General features: G+C 43.8%; 1 long non-coding RNA gene across 1 annotated transcript in view; it reads right to left on the minus strand.

The window, feature by feature from the left end:
- LOC115949497 overlaps positions 1-5,426 on the minus strand; it is a 51,564-nt gene extending 46,138 nt beyond the window's left edge. The window contains exon 1 of the long non-coding RNA XR_004082944.1: positions 5,172-5,426. This is a non-coding gene — a long non-coding RNA (uncharacterized LOC115949497). The remainder of the gene's footprint in view (positions 1-5,171) is intronic.
- Positions 5,427-20,485: the final 15,059 nt, after the last annotated feature.

Consider the following 20,485-nt stretch of genomic DNA (forward strand, 5'->3'; position numbering starts at 1 on the left):
TGCTGAATTTTTTTCTGATTTCTAGAGTTTCAATAAAATGTAATTATACTTTATAATTCCACTCTTTTAATCTTCACTTCAAAAACTATTCACAGTTAGCAAGTTTGCTAGGCACGGAGAGGGGGTGAGGAGCAGGAGCTGACTTCCCCCACATCGGGCTGTTCATAAATTCTGTCTGGGGGTAAACCTGTCATTGAAACGGCACAAACTGAGCTGCTTTGCATTCAAATTAATACCTAGTTTAATTTGAATATAAAATAGCTCCATTTATGTGGTTATTAAGAAAAAGTAACAAAACCGTTTGGCGATGAATGGATGTTTAAGATAGGAGACACTTGCAACCTATTTCTTCTCGGTACTTGGGGTTTTATTTCTCCTTTTCTTAATCCCTGGGGTACTTTTGGAATTGGGATGTTTTCCTGTCGATAGATAAGGCTTTGAAACAAAGCAGTATCTATGAAATCTGGATGGTTAATATATATTCTGGGAGTCAAAAACTTCCAATTAACCCAATACTGAATTAGACTTGTGTTTTGTTCAAATAAATCTTCCCATCTTGTCCTTTGCTACACTCAGAAAAAAATCCACCGGTGTCAGCCACAACTTCTTTTGCTAAATAATTTCATAGATTTATTTAGGAGAGCAGAGAAGAGGAGGAAGGGAGGAACACCACAATTAGACCATCCTCTTCCAGCTCAAAAATATCCAGACTGAAAGGTAAGGTAAACTTTTCTCACAGCTTTTAGTTTGCTTACCATGAGCCCATGTTCCACTGGGTGATTAAAGAAAGCTTTTTTAAAGCATTACTTCAGAATGATCTTAATTGGTGCAAGGTTGAGCCCTTTCTAGGAGGGGAGGGAAAAGGTTGAATAGCCTTTTCAAGTCACATGAAAGTTTCTAGGATGAATGTACGATAATTAGATTAATAAGTAGCTTAATTTATCACAGCTAAGGATTTCAACAGCCACACATTAGAGCAAGAAAAAAAAGATTAGTGTGATTCCAGTTTGTAAAAAATTGTACTGAAACTTGATTAACCTTAAATACAAAGTGCCTTTCTTTTTTGTGTGTAAATTCAGTAGTTAGGGGGGGAAAAAAACCCCCACCAAAATAATCAGAAAAGTCTTGTTCCATTTCTTTGTGTTCGCTAGCTAATGAGAGATAGCAGGGTTGTGCAAAACAACTTTTCCTGGTTATTCTTCCTAGAACATGGATTTAGAGGAAATCTGTGATCCCTGCCACTGCTGCGGACCCTGAAGATCTGTGTGAGGTGTGAGATAACATTTGCAGGGGTTAAAAACATCTCCAGCATCAGCCACTTTCATTTTAAAATGAGAGAACAGGAAGCGGCAAGAAAATGGGTGAAATATTTATTTAGATCCAGGTGAAAGTTGTATTCACCTTAGCGATGGTAATGCAGAAGGGCTGAGCAGGAGCCTGGGTGCCAGGCAGAGGTGTGGGAAACAACTGGAGGCAAAGCTAACGAGGGGGGTGCAATTAGGGGTGGCAATTAGCAGGGCGATATTCCCTCACACAGCGCCAGCACCAGCCTAAAATCAAACGTGGCAAAGGCAAGAGCAGGGTGCAAAAAACCCTGACCCACGGATGGCAGATTTGTGTCAAATCCTGCCAGAGCATCCAGCTTTTCCCCCCGCCACCATTGCTGCTTCTTTGCAGGACAATCCCTTAATAGAGAGTGAAATCTGCTGGGCTTTTTGATGTTGCCATCCACCGCCGAGGTTGCTTTCGGTGGTGTCATTATTTATCAGCGCCAACGTCAGCTTTCATTAATCCAACTCCTCAACGCGGCCAGCAAAAACTCCCGGTGCTTTTTGTGCAGCAAAAGGGGCCAGCAGGGCCCACGGAAGGTTCTGGAGGGTGGTGGTTGGTTGGTGGTGGTGTGGTCCCTGTCAGCTCCCAGCAGCCGTCGTCATTTTGAGGAGGTTTAATGCAAACGCAGCGGTGGTGAGACGTGGGGTGCTGGGTTTGTGGCTCCCCGTCCCGAATCCCTCTTTGAAAGGGGGGGATGAGAAGGGGGAAGGTTGGCTGGCGTTCATGGGAAAGCAGAAATGAGGCTGCTCAGAGCCTACCAAAAAAATAAAAAATTAAAAGTGAAATAAAATAATAATTAAAAAAAAAAAAAAAAGGCGTGACGAAGCGAGAGGGGAAAAGGGTTTTCTTTAATTTTATCTCGCACTTAAGAGATGAGTAAGAGCGCTAATGAAAGGGAGGGTAATTATAGCCCAGATAGTGCCTCTTGCTCAGGCTGGAACGTGGGGAAGGTTAACTCTGGCAAAGGGAGATCATACAAATCAAAGTGGCTGAGGGCACTCATGCACCGGCCTGTTTGATAAGATTGATAACTGTAACCAGTAGCTTAGGAGAATCGATTTCCACTGCCGGGGATCTCTCCGGATGCTCTCATCTTTTATTCTGTTTACATGAAAGTGGAGCTTTAAAGATGTTTTATCATCTAATGGCGAATATGACACACAGTTACAAACGGAATCTTTTTTTAATCTCGGAATGGGAAATTTAAGCGGGGCAGTGATTCGCTTTAATTATGTATATTGAACAAATTTGAAGAGATGAGAAGAAACTTGTTTTTCAGCCCACTGAACCCAAGTGCTTGCCTGTAATCTAAAATGGATATCTAATTATTGTTTAACATTATTTATTTAGGAGGAGTTACGACCTCTAATTTGCCTTTAAATGATTAATTTAGTGTTTAAATAAAGCTCCTTTTATTTAATAATGTTTTCTTTAACCAATCTTCACTAATGTCAATAAACTCTTTGTTTAACCTTCTTAAAGGAAACATTTCCTCAGCTCTGAGACAATTATGAATTACTAAAACCCATATAGAAAAATGAGCTAAGTAATTATCTAATATTATTGCAGTGTGCTTAAGAAGGGAATATTCCACACCAATAACATAAGACAAGAGAGATGAAACAAGCTTTTCTAAATATTGAGCATTTTAAGCTTTCTGCCTCTTTTTGAGGTGATAAGGCAGCACAGAAATACCCCAAAATACTCACAGCTTGGCTAAACAAACTCTGCCACTTCCATTCTCATCCTAAAGAGGTTCTTGGTTCATGTCCCAGGCACAGAAAAAGCGGCACAAATATCCTTAATCCACATGTAGGGACGTGGTCAGAGGCAATGCAGGCACCTTCCTGCTGTCCCAGCCCTTGTCAGGGCACCCTCACCTGTGCCCAGGGTGACTTTGCATCACCAGGGTGCCCCCCTGATGTCCAGGACCAGAGGGAATGAGTCAGACACGGGGCAAGGGACCCCCAGTCACACCCCAGAAACTCCTCTCTGGACATTTGTCTCTTTATGGAGCAGGCTCTCACATTTGTATCACTGTAGATATATTGGCCACTGATTTTCGAAAGCAGAGTGCCTTTTGGGGGTCACAGGATCATGGAATAAATTGAGTTGGAAGGAACCTTTAAAGGTCATCTGCTCCAACTGCCCTGCAATGAGCAGGGACAGGTGTGGCTGCTGTGTATTAGCTGTGAGACACCATTGCTACATAATAAATTGTGTTTGTGGTAATGCAGGTGCTTTCCTGGCCTTGCTTAGATCCTCTGTACTTTGCTCTGGAGCATGCTGGAGCTTGGAAGATCACAGTAAAAATCAGGCAGCGCAAACAAATTGAAACTGATGTCCTAGAGGCCAGAAAGTGGCAGGATGCAAGTGGTGGAGGAGAAAGAGGAGAGGCAGAGTTTGCAGGAGGAGCCAGAGGAAACAGAAAAGCCAGGAGTGGAAGAAAGTGCTGAGAAAGAGGAAGGAGAGACTCATTGCCCACAGAAGCTGTGGCTGCCCCTGGATCCCTGGCAGTGTCCAAGGCCAGGCTGAATGGGGCTTGGAGCAACCTGGGATTGTGGGAGGTGTCCCTGCCCATGGAATGGGGTGAAATGGGATGGGCTTTAAGGTCCCTGCCAGCACAAACCATTCTGTAATTCTGTGAATTAGAAACTACAAACTGCCCCAGGCTTGAGGTAACACCGGTCACCATCTGTAGCTCCTGTGGTGGAGGTCTGAGCAGAGCTGTGCTCATTTCCCACGTGGGAAATGTGCTGCCTGCATTGTGGGCAGAGCTGAAAGGGTTCTCACTCTCAGAGCTCTTCTCTTGCACAGCAAAAGGAGCAGCAGAGCATGGCAGGTTCTCTGCAGTTACTCCTTCCAGGTCCTGTTGGGGATCCCAGGAAGAAGAAGAGGGGAAAATGTCCAGATTGGAATGAAGAGGGCTGAGCAATAGTGAAGGGCAGCATGAAAACCAAAGCAATGCAGACATAAAAGGAAAAATGAAAGAGGGAAAATGAATGTGTAAAAAACAATGATAGGAGCACTTGGCCGTAAGGAAGAAGAAGATTGGGAAGGGAGTCTGGTGATGAAAAGGTTGTACATGACGAGATCCATGAACGTGGAATTAGGAACATGATTAACTCTGCAACAATTACTTCAGGGCTTTTTGCAAAATGTGGAGGGTCAGTTTGAGAAGGAGCAGAAACAAAGGAGCAGAGCTCCCTGCCTGCCAGAGACTGAAGGGTCACCCAGGGATGTCACCCCCCAACACCTAAAAATACCCAAAATACCAAAATACCCAACACATCACTGCTCTGCTCATCTGCCCTCAATTTCTCCCTTCTCTGGAACCATAGATTCCCCTTTGGGATTTCTTTTCTGTTTTTTGGGGGGAGGTTTTTTTTTGGTTTTTTTTTTGTTTTGTTTTGGGTTTTTTTGTTTGTTTGTTTTTTGTTTTTTGTTTTTGGTTTTTTTTGGTTGGGTTTTTTTTTGTTTTGTTGTTGTTGTTGTTGTTTTTCTTTTTAAAACAACTGTAGGACTCTTTGAGTATTTTCTAAGGTCTGCATTTTATAGTTTCAGATTTTTCCCCAACCATATGAACTAAGACCTCACCCAGGTTGTAGATGTCTAAAACAAGGGAAATCTCTAATCCTTTTTATCAACAATGTGACATTGAGATGGCCCATTTGCAACTGGCTTGGTGGGAGGAATATCCACAAGCAGCTGATTCCTCCTCTCCCACCACTTCCCAACACTTGTTGTACCCCAATCCCTGAAAACTCAGAATATCTGAGGCCACACAACCACAGATTCCAGCTGATATTATCAACACAAGAGTCTCTTTTAACACTCACCCACAAGCTGATCTCTGGCTAAGGGATGATTTGGATCCACAGCATGAATCAAGATCATCTTGGAGACCCCCAAAATCTCTTCCAGAGCTGGGATGAGCTCCCACCATGACATCTCCTCGATGCTGGAGCAGCACACGTGGAGGGAAGGGAAGGCTTGAATCCTGCCTTCATCTTTGCCCTTGGTTCTCCATGCACGTTCTCCTCCCACGAATGCAGCTGTGCCCACCAGTCCATGAATTCCAGGGGGGACAAGGCTCCCACAGCCCCTTTGAGAGAGGTGAACGAAAAGCAACTCTGAGTTGAAAAATCCTCATCCCACAGCCCCCCTGAGCTGCTGGCCCTGAGATGTGATAGGGAGCCAAGCACAATCTCAGCTGGGTCACAGGTAAATGGGGAGGTGTGTTTGCCCCCAGGCAGCCCGAGGTGTCACCCCCTCCTGAACACAGCCTGGTAAAGAGGGATGTCCTTTTAAATGACCATTTCCTTGCTGCTCCAGGAGCGGCCAGCTGCCCAATCCAGGTCAAGAAAGGCCTGGTTAAAATGTCCTGCCCCACCTTGGGTGCAGCAGGGACAAGTCCCTCAGGACTTGCTTGGCAATGCAACAACATCCAGACCTGACCCACAATATCCACTGGAGCTCTCCTAGGGTTAGAAGATGGCATGGTTTGTCCCAGCAGACACAGGAGGAATTTTCCCAAGAAACCCCCAAAAACCTCTGCTGTGATATGCAGAAGTCCTCTCTGTCAGCCTGTGTGCAATCCTCAAATAGAACAGGACACAACTTTTTTGTCATTGTTACTATTATTTTTAAAAACATGGCATTTTGACTTTTTCTGAACCCTAGACAGTCAAGAATAAAGTGAAGGATTTCTTGCCTCCACCACCTCTTTAGACAGGACTTGCACTGCATTCTGAGCTGCTACAGAACCTTGTTAACCTAAAACAAGTAAAAATTTACAAACCTAGCTAAAATAAAAAACTGCTGCTTAGCAAAGAATTTACTTTGCTTCTTCCCTTCCAATCGCCTTTAATCAGCCCTGCAAAATTCCCACTGCCTGCATCGGTGGGAATGTGTAATATTGTTTGATGAATGAATAAAATATCAGGAAGGAAGTGTCTTGTTTGCCTTGTGTCTTCATTATCACCTTCCCCAGGCCAGAGTCAGTGCATGGACTGTGTGGCTGGACCAGTCTGCTCTCCTGTGCTGGTCATCCTCTGTTTGATTTGTGCTCGCAGCTGGAAGCTCTGGACATAGGTTAAGATCGAGGGTGTTTGACTCTGTACAAACAGCAAATAGAAAGATAATCCCCCCAGAATAAGTTCAGAGTTTTGCCAGATTTTGCTTCTCCCTGAGCATCTTTATTTTAAATCTGAAGCAGGGGATAGTTCAGGTGATAAAACATCATATTTCCCTCTTTTTTCCATTTGTAATTATTCAAACTGACACCATTATGGACTTTGCTCTGGGACTGAAAACTTGGGTTGGTCAACTTTTAGAGTGAAGTGCAGAATATGGAGCTGTTCTGGGAAGTGGGGGGAAAAGTCAATTCAGAAAAGAAAGTTTTTTTGAAAGACATGCAAAACCCCTTAATTCTTGTAACCACTCTCACTGAAAGAGCTGTGCAAGAATCCCTTCCTTCAATTCCCTGTTTAATCTCTTCTTTTCTAAGCAGGTAATCTCAGATTATTTACCAGCATCTCATTTCTAACTCACAAGAAACTCCTGGAAGCCAGGGAAAAAAAATTCTCTCCATCAGCCTGTTTTTGTTTTGCTCTTGTGTTTATTTTCATCTTAACATTAATTGCCCCATAATATCTGCTTGGTTTTATCAATTAGCCTTTGCAGTGGGAAAATATTTTAGAGCCTAATACAGCGTAATGATTTTTTTCCCTATTTGCCAAGGGGGTTATTAATAAATGTCCCCACTGGGGCTACAACTCTGGTGCTCTGGTGTTTGCTTTAGGGGAAATGAGGGATTGGAGGAAAATCCTAACCAAACTGAGCTGTAATTAGAGGGAAAGCAGCTGCAATTAGAAGTATATGTTCAATGGCACTCGGGGACAAACCTCCCCTCCACTCGGGCAGGGGTGGCAGCACAGACACTGATGCTGAAATAAAAGGGGAAAACTCTTGGTTTTCCTCTTTCTCCAGGTGTTGCATCAAAGATTTGTGCTGTCTGCTCAGCGGATTTCTCCGAGGAAGGGTAAAAACCCAGGAGGTTTTTTTTTTTTAGCAGAGGAGTGCTGGCCTGGCAAAGCCAGCAGCAGACTCCTCCGAGCTGGGATTTCACCCTGATCTCTCATTCCTCACTATTTATTTAGCCTGAACTGCTGCCACCAGCTCTGCTGGGCTCTCTGGGAAGCTGCCAGCCGAGCAGCCCCTTCAAGTGACACATTTCTGTGCACATCAGACATCCACGCCGTGTCCCACGGAGTCCCCCCCTGTGGCTGCAGGTACTCCAGGGCTGGATGGTGCATCCTGGCAGACCTCATTCTCCTCCCTGCTGCTGCAACAGACTTTGTTCAGGAAGGAAAAAAAAAACAGTCACCACCCCTCTGACTTTTCTGCCTGCTACAAATCTAAATTCTCCAGCACCAGGAAACAAAGCAGCTTCTAGGCTGTCCCTAAAAAATTCAATCCCATGGGCAGATATGAGTTTCTGGAAAGCCAAACTGGAAGGAATTCTGCAGCCTGTTGAGAATTCAGGCTCGTTAAAATGTTAGAGCTTGATGTTATCAATCAGCCCAACAAGTTTAACAATAAGCAGCAAGGGTACATAGGGAATTAAAAAATGCAGCAGATGTGCAGTACTGCTTAATATGGCTTTTAGCTTAATTCATCTCATTGCAGAAATCTGTAATTCTCATGGTTTGGGTTCTAAACAACAGCTACTGATGTAACCTTTTGTCTTTCCCTGGGTTTGTTGGTCAAAAAACCCCCACAAACAAACAAACAAAAAAACTCCACCAAATAATTGCTATTATACCACTATTAGCTTTGAGGATTTACAGCTTTGCTTCTTTCACAGCAGAGCTTGGAAGTAATAGAATTTACTCTGGGAAAACCTGACTGTGTCCTTGCAGGTCTCTGTAGGGTCTCTTGTATGGGGGTCCCAAATAACAGATTGTTCCAGCATGAACTCCTATTCTATTCTATTCTATTCTATTCTATTCTATTCTATTCTATTCTATTCTATTCTATTCTATTCTATTCTATTCTATTCTATTCTATTCATTTTCTTCTCCCACCCCACCTGCAGAAAATACAGAGAGCAGCAGTGAAATGCAAGGGTGTGTCACACTCTTGTCCTCCACCACCTGTGTGTGACACAGCTCATCCTAGTCTGGATCCACAAGAAAGCAGATTTCCCTAAACCCCCCCAAAAATGCAACCTCATCCAGCAGATTGCTGAGCCCCAGAAAAGGCACCCAAGTGAAGATGGGGCTTGTTGCCCTCCTCCAGAACAGCATCTCCTCCAGATCCTGGATCTCTGTGTTTTGACCAAAAGAAGGATTCTGGTGGACCTGGGGACTAGTGCTTTAGTAATGTGAATGAGCAGAGATTAAAGGTTACCAAGTGAGAAATTCAGATTATTTATATTGAAATATATATTGAAATATACCTGAGATCTTTGTTCAATGGCCACTGCAGAACATCTTCCCTGGACTCACAGTCTGTAGGACAGTGTGGGAGGAGCAGGCATCCGCACCATTGTCCTGGAGCAGGGAGCACTGTCCATGCCAGGTACTTGTGTTTTATACCTCACTTGTACTTCCAGTAAAGCACCCAGGAGCTGCACAGAGGAGCTGGGAGCTGAACCTGCACAGCTCAGCTCCTTTTGCTGTAAACCAAATATTTCTGTCCCTCGAAAAGCAAAGACAATATTTCCATCGACTTTGGGAGGGCTCAGCTGGCAGCTGCTCTGATTCCTGGCCATGATTAAAAATTCCTTCCAAACCATAACCTTTCCTCACTGCCATCAAATCACCAATTCTAGAGACATCAGACAACATTTGGTTACTTTTATTTCCTGCTTATCCTTCGGGGGAGCAGTTTGGGTGCAATTATGTGAATTTCCATAGAATCCCTGAATGGTTTGGGTTGAAAAGGACCATAAAAACCATCCAGCTCCACTCCTTGCCATGGGCAGGGACACCTTCCACTGGACCAGGTTGCCTCAAGCCCTGTCCAAACTGGCTGGGAACACTTCCAGGGAATTTGCTTCCATGTGTACCTTTAATGACACACACACTGTTTGCTCACTATACATGTGTATTACAGACCTTTCACACTCCAAGAAGTTTACAATGGATTTTAAAAGTTGTTTTCAAGGGATAAACATTATTCTAGGAATGTGTGTGCACACACACAAATGTATTTAGTAGCCTGTGGGTCCACATACTCTCAATAAACCCATGCGGTGCTCTGTATCTAACCATAGAGCTCAGCACTGGGCCCTTTCCCCACTGTGCTTGAGGGTCTAAAATGAACAACAGGCTTTTAAAGCTACATTTATTACCTTGCCACCACCAGGAACAGCCCAACCTCATGCAGCCTCTTTGACACAGACGTTAATTTTCACTTGCAGCTGTGGCAATTAGAAAGTGTACTTAATAGAGTGTCATGTTAATTGTTGCAGAGTTAACCAATTTCTCCATTTAATTGTCAATTGATTAACCTATTGAAATGGTAAGTGACTCAGTTTCCTTCCAGAACAAACAGCAGCCACATATTGTAGCTTCATCCAGCTGGAGGGGGTACTCTGTGATTTGCTCAGCCTCAATGTGCTGGTATTTTTCTACACCTCCCTGAGCTTTTAATTAGATGAGCCAATTTTACATGTATTTGTCTGCTGGAAAGGTTATCTGTGCTGGAGCTGACCTGCAGAGACAAGGTTGAGCCTAGTAGTCTTAATAGAAAAGGATTTCAGCTATGACTGCTGTACTTGATTGCATTGTAATGGTAATTAACTTGAGACTTTGCCTCCCTCAATGTTTTTTTGTAGCTTTAACTATGCAATGAGATGTTTCCTCTGTCATATATATGCACTTATTAAGCTCTCATTGGATTCTAATATGCATGCAAATAGTCAAGAGTTTCTTAAGGCTAATACTACACTATGTAGATTGTAGTGCCATTAAGTCACTACAAAGATGTAGCCTGCGGCAAACTTAGAAATTTTTTTCTTTCCTTTTCCTGCTAGTGCATGTGAGGGTTTGATTTTCCATTTTTGCACTTTTTTCCCAACCTAAAGCAGGAAAAATCTCCTCTACATGCTTTACTCCTTTTCATCCCAAGCGTTTTGCATGCCAGGGCCCGTTCTGGAGGCTTCTCCTTCCCCGGCAAGCCTAAAACAGCGCTTATGTTTTAAAAGGAAGACCCTGATGTCCTTAATTCAAGTTTTTTCAAGTTGGATTGTAATCCACGCCCATTCCCAGTCCTTTCTGGGGGCGGCTCGTTTGAAAGCCCTCGGTATCTCCTGTGTTCCTGCATGTTCTTTTACAGTACGGCCGCTGTCGTTTAATTACGAGACAATCCCCCACAACTGAGCAAGCATTTTCATCATTGATGATGTTGGTAGCAGGCAACTGAGACAAAATGATTACAAACCTATGTTGCACTCAATAGTCCTTTAGAGGATTTCTCTCTTAATAGTCCTGGCTCATTCATGTTTGGTTCAGTACATTTGTTCTTTAAAAAAGGCGTAGATTAGAAGAGTTTCAGGGTAGGTTAATAACTCAACTGAAAATGGCTGCTTGCATTGTCCAAGCCTGTTCCTGCAGTTGCCTGGTGCTTTCTTCAGTTCTTCCACACTGCAGCTTTGGCCCAGTTGGTAAACAGCTTAAGTCCAGACATCTTTTCATTCTGCGGCGCAGCGGATTGAAATAAAAATGCATATAAGTGGCGACTGACTGGCGCTGGCCTGACAATAGCCTGTAACATTATGCAAGGGTATTTACATAGGAATAAGGCCTTGGTAAAGAAGACAGGGGCAATTAATGACTAGGGCCACACATATAAGGAAAGTTTGTCCAATCTTTTCTTCAATAAAGATCTTTTGTAAAGTGCTATGGAAACTCATGGAGGCCCCCAAACAGACTAGGAGAGGGACTTTTGTGGTGGGGCTTTCTGGTTTCTTTTTTTAGCCTGGAGTTAAAAGGGCCAAATTTTGTAAAGGTTAAATGTAATTCTCCTGTGGTGTCGAATTTTTACTATTGTCATTTCTTTCTTTTTTCCCTTTTGTTTTTTTTTTTTTTCCACATGATTCAGATTTGCATGGGTTTTTTTCCTAGGAGAACATGTGGAGTAAAGAAACAAAATGAATTATGTGCCTCAGCCAGGCAGGGTGGTAGAAGTGAAGGCTTTGGAGGAGACCTGTCACAATGCTTGACTCCTGCTAGCACAGGTTTGGAATTTAAGCTAATTTGTAAGCATTTAGGGCCTGACTCTCACATCTCTTACATCCCAGCAGAGCTGCTGGTGCTGCCAAAATGCTTCCTGCCTTCCCAATTCTTCCTCTTCCTTCGTTTTATCCAGATGGATTTGGCCATGAGTGATTCTGACAAAGCAAGGAAGCCCCATGCTCTGGCTCTGGTGCTGAAAGCAGAGGGCAGAGCATCATCGTCAGCGGGTGATGCCAGGACATAGCCCAGGGCAGAATTTAACCCCATCCTGCCAGATGGGAAACTCTCCCCCAGGCTTGCAGACACAAATAATGAGCCCCTTTCCCTGGGGAAGACCAGCCCACATCCACCCGGGGCAAGGATGGCACAAAAGAGCCACAGCTGATGGTGCCTCCTGCACCTGCCAGGCCCGAGTCCTGGGTTTGCACACCCTGTCACAGCGCGGGCACAGCAGCACTTTGGGGCTCTTGAGAGCCTTTTCACCAACACCATGCACTCCTTTGTCCCTCCCAAGAAATTCAAGCCACTGTCCTCACATCTTCCCTGTCCCCATGGAAGTGTTTTCCATGGGCTCCCATGGGCAACATTAATTTCAGGTCCATCTGTTGGTGTTTAGTGATTTTGCTCTTTTTCTAATGACTGTGGAGGGTTGATTCGTTGATTCTGTAACATTTTTAATGCTCTATTCAGAGGTCTCTACCTTGAAAACAGAGCAGATTCTCCAGCTCAACCCATTGATATGTCCAGGAAGTCAACACTTTGGTGGACATTAATGAGGAAAACCCCATGGACACCTCTAAGTTCTGCCAAAATTTCCACCATTTCCTGACCTAATACCAAATCCTTTTCCTCTCAGGTAGAGATTCTTAAAGCAGAATATAACTCCAAGAAGAGAGATTTCCCAGGATCCCCTGTTGTGTCACTTTCTTTAAGATATTTTTTAGAATAGAATCTCTCATGGAAATTAATTCATAAAATGCTTGCTGGACATTGAAGAGAGGAACATAAATGTTACTATCACAAGTACTTGGTGCCTATGAGAGGAGCGTGCAAGGAGCAGGGAATGTGCTTCTGCTGCAGCCCTGGAAAGCTGCAGAAATCAATGCTTCATTCAAGGCTATTGATCAGTACTAAATTAATTAGACTTCAAGGCTTATGGCAGTTGATAAGACAACTTGTTAATTTAGTCAATGATAGTGTTTTCCCTAAAGCAGCAAATACCCTCTTTCTCAGAAAAGACATTTCTAGCACTTGCTACTCAACTTTTTTTTTTTTTGCTCCCCATCTTTTTTTTTAAAAAAAAAAAAAAAGAAAAAAAAGACATTCGCTTTACTTTTAAATTAAGATAAGAATTGGACAAGGAGCCGCTTCCATTTACCCCTTTTCCTCCAACATGGAAGCAGGGTGTCGATAACATCTGAGGTAATTTAAGAGGATTGCACCATAACATTCAGCTCCTTTGGCCCTGGCCCATTGATGGGGGCTGTTCATTTGGGAAAGCTGCTGGTGGGGAGAGGAGGGAGGAGGGAGCAAAGCCACTTTCTGCACGTGGGTTGGTCACTTCTTTTAGTGGCAAACCCAGAGGTTTTGCTTCCTGGGCTAGGAGGATGCTCATGGCCACTGACAAAGGCACGGGCGGTGAATGAGATGAAGATATCCCAGAATACCCTGGACATGGGGCCGTACTTCCTGCTGGCTGGGAAGGACAAAAGGACAAAACCCAAGGAGTGCCGGGGTCCCACCACCAGCTCCTGGAGGCACCAGTCTGCAACCAGCAGCACTCCAACCCTCGGGGAATGCTAATAAGCCACTGAAGAGCTCAGCTTTCCTGCCATAATTCTATAGCGCCGTTGAGGACCCCATAGTGTTCACTAAATAAAGACAACTAATTGAGAATTTTTTGCACATTTTGCTCAGTGGACTTGTTGTTCAGGCGGTTGGTTGGGGAGAATGTCCCCCTACTGACAACAGGGGCTGATTGTTTTGGCAGCCGCCGGGTTAGCGCCATTGCCCGGGTCTGAGGCTGACTTTCCAAGTATGACAAAAATGTTTAATTTCGGATTTTTTTTTTTTAATTATGTGGCTGGGAATTATTTGGGCTACGTGGAGAATAGGCCGTTCCGTGTTCACGTGACCAAAAGAGAAAAAAAAAATTAAAAATTGCTGGCAGAGTTTCTCACAATAAAACCTTTGGTCTTTCCCTTTCTCTTCTCTGTCTATGTTTCCTTCCCCCCCCCCTTTTTTTTTTCCCCTGTATTTTCTGTGGTGAGGCCGACATTTTTGTGTCTGCAGGTGACACTTTGATTGAAACTAAAATTAATAAATCAGCTGAAAAGCTCACACCTACAGCTCACAGCAGGGCCTTGAAAACACGGTTATAAAGGGAGCTTTATGCCCTTGTGTAAAGAAGGAATAAATTACAGAAGCACTTGTTGCCCTTGGACTCGATTTTGCTTTGCAGGCTGGTATCTTATTTTTGGAGCTTATTGTTAATCAACAGGTTCCTTGTAGGTTTAGCAGGTGACTTTGTTATTAATCTCCTATTTGACCACTATAGTATATTAATGAGGTAGGCTCCTGGATGTGGCTGTGTCTCCAGCACAAGGAATTAGTTTAAAAGGTGCACTCTTTACTCAATTGCCCACAGTTAACGATGCTGCAGCCCAAATGCAAAGTAGCATTTTCTACAGCTTGTGTAGCATTAAGAGTGTTTTACTAACATTATGTTCCTCACTGTGCTTTTCTTCTGTTGTATACTTATTTCTTCTCCATGGAGGGCTATTATCAGGCTTACTGGTCCTTCCTTCTCTTTATATTTTGGGGGGCTTTCTTCATTTTTTATTCCCCTAACAAAATCAAGAAATTATATATAAATGACAAAATGATATCCTTTCTTATTAATGTGCACCTTGGTTTTAATTAAACAATTCCAGAGCACTTTGGAGTACCATTGGATTTAAATACAATGCTCGGCTCAACATTTCCCTTCAAAAATGGCTTAATAAATATCATTATAAAGTGCAGGAATTCAACCAGCCCCATTTCACCTTGTATTTTGGGTCTGATTTAAGCTTGGAGTGAGGATACCTATAGGGGTACTTTGAGAACATAAAGAAAAGCTGAGGATTTAAGACTTAAATTTGTAATTACCAGGATCTGCCGAAATACATAATATTATGAGCCAGGCTACAAAACACCCTGGTGGAAACAACAGCTTTGTTGTAATACAGTAATTTCCACATTCCAAGGAACGTGCTCTGCCTTAGATGGTTATTATTGGCGTTTGCTTTCATAACTTTCAGACGTGTGGTCTACCTCCCAAACAGACACATTTTCCTATTTAAATTAGCACTGTCAGGCTTATGCCTGCAGATTCCCAGCATTTTTTTTTTAACAAGGGCTCTCACATGCAACAGCATATTTGTGTCAGGTTAGATGTCAGCCTTGAGTTTTAGCCTGAACCGTAAAATATCTGTCTTTTATGGATTAAGTTCAAAGTTATCACATTACTTTAGCTTGGTACTTTGGTATTCCTCTTCTTTGGCCTCTTTTAATTGGAATATTTATATATTTTATTTTTTTTTAAGATAGAAGAAAAGAAGTCTTCTAGATTGTGTGTGTAAGAGAAAAGTTATTTAATGTTTTAGTAACGCATTTACTACAGGCAGCAGGAGTTAGGTGCTGGCCCCTTCTGCCTCTCATATAAAAGCCTGTAAAAGATATGCAGTCCATGTTTAAAATCATGTTAGAATTTTGATCCATATTTTCAGAAATCAAGGGCAATTTAATCTGCAGCCATCTCACAGTGCCCAGCTAAGCTGAAAAAGATGCCCCAAAATGAGGCACTGGAGTGAAGCATCCCCATGGGCAACCAGACATCCCGGGTTATGGGAGGACAAACCATGGGGGACAGGTGGAATTCATCTGCAGACCCTGCAGATCCTGGCCCCAGAGTGGATGTGATGAACAACCATGATGAAACATGCAGGAACACACTCACAAACTTGGATTCCATCCAAGGGGCTCCCAGCAGAGGACGTGTCCAGCTCATCCCTGTCCCTCCAAGTCTCCCCGGGATGAGCTGATAGGGCTCATTTTCAGACATCCATAATTCAACCAGTTAGCTTGTTTGAACTAAAGGGAGATCTTCCCCATTTCAAGGCCCAAAAAAAATTTCCTAACTACACTTGGGGAAGAAAAAAGGATATAGAAAGGTGATTTTGAGCTCTGAGAACACACACAGTAATTACTGCTGACTTTATATGGTGTTTTATTTTTAAGGAACCGCTGTTCAAGCAGTTTTGCTGGATTGATGTTCAGGGGTTTTGTTTGTCAGGGCTCAAGGAATTGAGAATTTTTATGGCACAGCCCCCTGTAAATCAGGGCTGGTCGTTAAGACACTGGCAAACCCTTCAGTGAAGTGGTGTTAGCAGGGGCTGCCCCACAGCCTCTTTCTAAGGAGGAATCCTTAATGTAACACACATTTGGGAGCCCTTCCCATCCCCAGCCCCCAGCTCCCCAGAACTACTTACAGCACAAGGAGGTTTGAGCTTATTTTGTCTTTTCACAACTTAGCAAGATCAGACACATTTCTGCAATGCATATGCAGATTTTACCTCTTGTTACTTTCTCTAATGAGCTTTCACTTAATCAATTTGACAGTAGCCTTTCTTCCTTTTTGCTTCGGATCCACTAGGAAAGTATTCAGGAAAAAGTGTTAACAGTTTCAAGGGGTATTAGCAAAATGAAATGGTGGCACAGCCAAATTTAGGAAGATCGCAAGAGTGCTTAAAGAAAAGAAAAAAAAAATAACAAAAAAGAAAAAGAGAAGTTAAAATGGGGGATGTGGATTTAACAAGAATGTTTGTCTAGGAAATGAGCACGACTGCAGACACCACTTTTATTTTCTTGCAAATAATTTTTAAATCATACTAATAATGAACAGAGAAATACTGATGTTATGCAATTATCCAGGTTATAGAAACAAGCACTTGCCTTGATAATTTCTTTGATATGCAACTGCTCCGAAAATAAAAATATCCTCTTTAATGAGCTGTTGAGTGCAGGCTCCAGTCTGAGCCAGTCCTGCAGGATGGGGATGCTGGAAGTCCCAGGGACCTGCAGAGCCATGGGAAGGTGTCTGCAGAGCCCTGTCAGTCCTACACACCCAGGTCATCAAAGCCAGGTGTGTATTTAATGCCTGTGTGGAGAGGTTTCACAGAATCCCAGAGTGGTTTGGGTTGGAAGGGAGCTTTGAGAACATCTTGTTCCAATCCCTCTGCCATGGGCAGGGACACCTTCCACTATCTCAGATTGCTCCAAGCCCTGTCCAGCCTGGCCTTGGACACTTCCAGGGTTGGAGCAGCCACAGCTTCTCTGGGCAACATTTCCAGGGCCTCAGCACCCTCACAGGAAAGAATTCCTTCCCAATATCCCACCTAGCCCCACCCTGCAGTTAAAACCATTCCCCCATGTCCTGTCACTCCTTGGCCTCATCCAAAGTCCCTCTCTGGCTCTCTTGGAGCCCCTTTAGGCACTGGAAAGGGCTCTGAAGTCTCCCTGGAACATTCTCTTCTCCAGAGCCCCCTGGATTTCCCAGCCTCCACAGGCACTTGCTTCTAAAATGCACACACAGAAACAGAAGTCAGTGCTGTGCATGGCATGAAAAACCAAACCAGGCAGGGAATTACCCTCAAAGTGTAGCTGCTGCAGGTCCCTGAATGAGCCCTTACTCACTCAATGTCATCACCAAGCTGAGGACATCACTCAGACAGTAAGTTCATAGTAGCAAAGTGACAAAGCCCTGCTGACACCACCTTATTGACAAGGACACGGAGTTTCAGTGAGGGCTTTTGGGACAGCCACAACCTGCAGGGAGAGGGATGGGCAGGAGGAAAACACCCATGGGCAAATGGCTTGGGCTTCCCTCCAGGCAGTAAATCCACTGGAGTCTCCTGGCCTGGCCTGGTTGTCGGAGAAAAAATTCAGAGCCCAATTCCAGCTTTCCAGGTGATTCATGTGAATTAACCAAGTCCCTTCACATATGACCCATGGGATCACAGCCTGGTTTGCAGGATTAGACATTCAGGGAGTGGGCATGCAGCTGAGAAAGAGATTTTCCTTTCTCTTCATGAGAAATTTATATCTTGATGCCATGGAAGGTGCAGCCTTTATTCGTGGGCTTCCACCCCTGGCTGCCAACATCCCTTCAGCTGATGTTCTGTTCCTTTCCTAAAATGGATTCCTTCCTGCCTGTCCCCCAAGCCAGAAGAAGTCCATTTTTCTGCCCAACACTGAACAGCTCCATCAGGAGACACATAATTACAAAATCTACCAAAATGTGGATTTTCCCATTGCTGGAGCAAGCTGTGATTCCCAAAAACCTGGTAAGAAAACGTGGCTGTGAGCACTGAATCTCGTTTTCAACATCATTGCTTTCAAACTGAAGGATTAAGTCCCAGAAAGTGCTCCAAGTGTCTGCTTCAGCAAGTGGGGTGCTAATGGCATTGTTTTTATGTATTTTAATGTTATTTTTCCCTGTTAGAAGTCGAGGGTGGGGTTCAGACAAAGTGTGCTCATTGGGAGAAACAACACAACCTTGTGGAGCTGAACCTCACAGGGCAGGGCAAAGGGGGAGACAGACCCAGAGGCTTAAGCTGAGCTTTGCTTTCCTGGCACTGTTTCCATCCCAAAACAGGAGACCACACCACTGCAGAGCCAGGCTATGTGCTGCAACAGGACTTGTCCAAAATCACTCTTTGCAAATATTTTATTCTGATCTTCTTTTTAAGCCAGGGTCCCAAACCTTTAAATCAGAGGCAATTTTGTTTTCCTAGCTGTCAGCAATATTTTGGCTATTTTAAGAATGTAGGACGGGGTTAAGGATTAGTACCAGCATTTCTTTTCTGTGTATCAGAGCTGCTTAGCAGTAATTAATTAGGACATTGGGTTTTGTACTCTTGGTTCAGGTCATTTGCCTATGAGCAGCTCAAGCCTTTTACAAAGGCACGCTGCATATGTTTCTGGGTACCTTTTTGAGAGAAGATTTAAATTGGCCAGATGAATAATACTTTGCTACAAGTGTTTTGCCCTAGGCAAAAAAGGTTTTCTTCATATTATCATCGCCCGGAGCTGGAATCCTCAAGCTTGATGTGACTGGTGTTATACTGTCACATGGCAATGATGTAAGAACAGGAGCTCTCTGTGTCAGACAAATCTGGATTTAGGGGAATTATAGCAGATGTTGCAAAATGGCAACAGTTTAGCAAGTTCCTTTCATCCCTTGGTTGGGAGGCAGGTCCACAAAGTACACCCAGACAGAGAAGAATGTTATCTTTGATCCCTTTCACTCCGGGGCGAGGAGACTCCACCCAATGAGGGATGCAGCGAGGCTGGAAATAAAAAAATAAATTTACAGTAGCTTTTCGCTTGGCAGTATGGAAATTGGCCATTATTTATTCATGCTGTTTGCCCAGACATGTATAAAAGATTTTTATCAGGGGGTAGCGTGTATTGTGCGCTATAAACAGATTAGGGCACTCAATATTAAGATTAATGGCACGGAAAAACACTTGGAAATTTGTGTGTGGTTAGATTACAAGGGAGACTTGCAGCTCCTCTCCACCATGTGTGCATGGACAGTGGCACAGCCGTGGTGTCATGCCGAGGCTAAGAGGAGGGAAGGAATATAATTGCCTCTGATAGAAAGATAAAAAAGTTAAACATTGTAGGATATCGCATCAATTTTATCCTTCACGTAGGATTTTTTTTTTTTTAATGAAAGACACTGGAAATGTCTCTATTCACCTTCACTTGGACAAACAGCTCGTTTATACCTAGACAGAAACTGAACACATGATGACAACGTGACAGACCCTGTTTACGACACCAAAGCACCGCCTGCAGTGAACAAAACAGGCCAGTGTAGGACAAGCAGTAATTCTTTTCATGAGTTTAAATCTGGTTGGAATTTGGTCCGAATTGGTGGGATTTTTCTTAAATTGGTTGGTTCATTAGAAATAAAATTTAAAAAAAAATTTAAAAAATCTATTTGGTGACAGGCACAAAACCACCCCAGTCTTTGATTGGGTTTGATTTAAAAATCCTTTTTTAGCACCTGAAAGCAACATGGAGTCAGAGATGTATGGGATGGGCATGGCTGCTCACTTTATACAACCTCTCACCCAACGTCCTCCTGGCCACAGCCACACTGCCCAAAGCCACCCCACCCTCAGCATCCTCAGTTCTGCTGAATTTCCAACCCCAGAGGAGCTGAACCAGAGGGCTTCAGGCACGTGGCTGACAACAACTGTGTTTTTCATTGACACCTCCCTGCCTGAACACACAGTGCTCATTTTTACGAGTAGAAGTCCAGCTGTATTCAGCTCAGGGAGGTATTTAGGGGCAAGCTCAAATTTGAGTCATGGCACTGCACTTCAGCTCACACACCAGCTTAAAATCTGGGTTCATTTCTTCCTGAATCTGGCTCTTGTCCTGAGTGTGGTGCTCCCTGTCTGATCCAACAGGATACAAAGATGGAGAGAGTGGTGTCAGAGTTCTGCCACACCTTTCTCATGGGTGTCTGCAGTTATCTGAGCACCTCACACATGTGAGATATCAGCAGGACATGGTTGCACCAGCACAGGGTGCCCACAGAAGCTGTGGCTGCCCCATCTCTGAAAGTGCCCAAGGCCAGGTTGGATGGGGCTTGGAACAGCCTGGAATAGTGGAAGTTGTCCTTGCCCATGGCAGGGGTTGGAGCTGGATGGTCTTTAATGTCTCTTCCAACCCAGACCACTCTGTGATTCTGTGATTCTGTGACCCAGCTCTTGTGATTCTAAGATAACCCTTGTGTTCCACATCAGTGGGGTTTTGGTACCATCTTAGGGAAAGCATCCCCAGGCCGTTCT

This window comes from Geospiza fortis, unplaced genomic scaffold, assembly GCF_000277835.1.
Source record: "Geospiza fortis unplaced genomic scaffold, GeoFor_1.0 scaffold23, whole genome shotgun sequence".
NCBI classification, from domain to species: Eukaryota; Metazoa; Chordata; class Aves; order Passeriformes; family Thraupidae; genus Geospiza; species Geospiza fortis.